A 3378-nucleotide genomic window follows, 5' to 3' on the forward strand; every position below is an offset into this window, starting at 1 on the left:
GCACAGGTGTTATGGTGAGTCCAGTCGCTCGGGAATGGCCCTCATTACTCTAGAGCTGCTGAAGTAACTTGTTTAAAAGTTTATATTGGTATCAGTTGAGCCATTAGAACAACAGGCAAATTGTACCATTACCTCAGCGACAGAAAATCGCCACAGTTAATGTCTTGAGATCCTGAAAAAGCACCAATTTAGGGTTATTAGAAAAACAGTACATTGTTATTTATTTGTACTGATTTGTTTAGGTTCGACTTCCCTCCAAGAATAGTTTAACAAAATATGTTTTGCTTTCCACTGTTATAGTTGCAATAGAATCTTCTTATTAATGTCTGAACATCTGGCACAGTACTGCTCTGACATTTATAATAATGATGTTTTTTTATCATATGTTGTCGATTCCTGCGAAGGGGGAGAGGCTGTTTCGGATTGAAGGGCTGCAGCATAATCAGAAGTACATCTTTGCAGTGGCTGCTTATGATGCTCAGGCGAAAATGGTGGGTCATTTGATCGGCGAGTCCACCAAACCCATACTGGCCTCTGCTCCCATATCAGTGCTGATGGTCTGGGCACACCTGGCACAGGTAGGCATATATGGAATAACACATTCAACACATTAATGTTAGTTAGACTGGGTGCTGAATCTTTCAGATAATGGATATACAGTTTTTGAATCAAGGACAGCCCTCATCAGTACTTTTTCAACTTTTCTAATCGCCCCACGGACGCTTCAGGGCCAGACGCCCTTCTTCAGCGTGTATTGGCTAGATGCCCTATAGATGCCCTATATATACAGTCTATGGTAAAGACCTCTGCATAACGATGACGACAAGAGTGCGCCTACACTTTCTGTCACCTGCCCATGCACACACCAGCGCTGACATTTGGAACAGACAAGCACTCAATAAACTCAAAGAGTGATGTGTGAAAATGATTATCCCCTTGGAAACATTAAAGGTTGTATCAGCGATTTCAGGCCCAAAAAAGGCCCAAAGGCTCCAAGATCTGTACACAAAAACAATTGCTACCAACAAGGGTTGGCAACTCCTCAAAAGCAAAATAAAGTGTTTCAACCAATAACCGACGAGATGCGCGTTTAGGAGAGTTTTAATTGCATGGGAGGGAGGGGGATGGAGTAGCGAGCTAGCTGTTTTGTTTGAACATCAACAGAAGTGATGTATCCACGCTATCGCTGATACAACCTTTAAAGTAGTTTCGGGTATTTTGACAACCCTAGAGCTCCCCTTAGAGTTGCGTAATATTTACATTTATTATACCTTGCTGTTGTAATTACTTATCACGGCTGGAGCCCTTCCCCCTGGCACGGTACATGAGCATTTGCACTCACTACATTGTGGCGAGTTGACACAAATTTCACTTTGACGAATTTATGTAGTCAATTACGTCGTCTCAGGCCTAGCTACTTTACTTTGAGCCATGCTCTTCATTACTTGAAACACCTTTGAAAATAGAGGATGGAAGTAGCTGGGTGTTTGGCAAGGCTGTAGTCATGATGTCAACATTGGGGGGGGACCAAATCTGTGGTGGGGTCTGTGGGACCCCCAAACAGAATTTCAATACATTTCCTACTATGCAAAAAGTATTATTAAAAATCACAAACAAGTCGTTAGTTAAGTCAGTCAGTCAATTAGGGTACTTTTGACGGACATAGGCCTGCATAGATGGATTATGAACCCCTGGGCACAGATGCTGAGGCATTCTCCCATGGAAGATTTTGTTTTTTTTTAAATGACCCTTTAACCCATTCGCGCTGGATGCTGCACAACGCAACATTCTATCTCCCGCCTGTTGCTGCATAGCGCATCATTGACTCTCCCGCTGGTTGCTGCGTAGCGCAGCATGCTTTTTATTTCATGTTTCTAGGTGTACAGAGGCTTAGATATTAAGGTTTTGGTAGACGTTGACAATTCTTAGTATTTTTTCAGAAAACCCTCAGGAAATAAGGTTGTTTAATCTAGAATGCCATAGGATTCTATAGGCCAGACATGTCAAAGTCAAGGCCCAAATGAATTATCTACGGCCCCCGGGATGATATTTGATTAGTATTAGAACCGGCCCGCAGGCCACAGCCGCCTGCTGCTGTTTTGCGCATCAATACTCCATTCCCCACAATGCAACTGTAGCCCACGAACTCACTGCGAACTGTCCAGTTCATTTTCAGCAACAGTTCAGTCAGACCAACGGGGGTGTTCAGCTCTCTGTCAAGTTCACTCCTCCTTAATGGTAAGCAAGCATTTATTTATCAAACGATAATGTTTTATTGTAAAAGTGTACTACATTAAATTCGGTCATGTTTACAGTCTATGTACAATGTACTGTCAGATTTACAAACTGATTCAAATGCTAGGCTAGCTAAATTTACTTATCAAATTAATGTTTAGGCTAACTTACGTTATGGCAGTTCATCATAATGTTAGGTTAACGTTACTCGGCAGTCTGATTTATAATTAGGTCCTACCTTTGTTGTCAGTAAGTTACAGTTTATTATACTCATGATAATAAAATATGAAGTAGTGCTAGGCCTACCGGTAACGTTAGCTTCTAGGCTTTCAAAATTATAGGCTGAAGATGTGCTGCTGGTTTACGTGGAGATTTAGCTAACATTTATGTAACTCCTGGTGATCATATTTTTGTGAGTTTAATAGGCTAACTTTAGCAGTACTGATATAAGTCAACTTTAAGTCATATCTGACTAGACTGCTATCATTAACCGTTCATTGGGCAGCAAAAGTGTTCGGACGAACAGAGCTGCCCGAATGGCTGGTGCTGCTAGCAAACACGGCATGTTCAATGAGCTCACCCAGCTTGCGAAACTGAATTATTCTAACACTATCTTCAGCCTGGCATTTTGACAGCAAACTCAACAAACATATAGAATATATATTCTAAGTTTCAATTATAAGTAGCCTTCAGTTGAACATATTTATCTAACACTGTCTATCTCTTTTTCTTCTGTTTCTGTTAGGTGCCACTTCACTCTGCTACTGGATGGTGGAGGGCTAACTGCGAACGGGTGGTCTATGAATGCTATACTGAATGGATGGCAGGGAAGCACAACACACGTGAATTTCTAAATGAAGAAGAGTTAATAAATGCACTTGATTTTCAAACTGATAAGTTGTCTGGTTATTTATGCACGATTGTGTAGCCTAAACCAGCCATACTAGGCCTAGTCAAATTTATCCTGGCTGTATATAAAGCAGGATGTGAATTTCCCAATATTTTTCCAGATTAAAAGTGGTTTACTGAGGTTTAATATCAATTGAAATACCATTGAAATCGCATTGATCTTTAGTTTGGTTGTAATTTCAACGTTGTTTCAATATTCATTTTAATTGAAATACCATTGAAATTCCGTTGATC

General features: G+C 40.7%; 1 long non-coding RNA gene across 1 annotated transcript; it reads left to right on the plus strand.

Annotated features, from left to right (window-relative positions):
• The first annotated feature begins 2039 nt into the window (after positions 1–2039).
• LOC121696968 lies at positions 2040–3129 on the plus strand. Its single transcript, XR_006026363.1, has 2 exons — positions 2040–2238; positions 2981–3129. It is a non-coding gene; the product is annotated as an uncharacterized LOC121696968 (long non-coding RNA).
• Positions 3130–3378: the final 249 nt, after the last annotated feature.

Source organism: Alosa sapidissima, chromosome 22 (assembly GCF_018492685.1).
Source record: "Alosa sapidissima isolate fAloSap1 chromosome 22, fAloSap1.pri, whole genome shotgun sequence".
NCBI lineage: Eukaryota > Metazoa > Chordata > Actinopteri > Clupeiformes > Clupeidae > Alosa > Alosa sapidissima.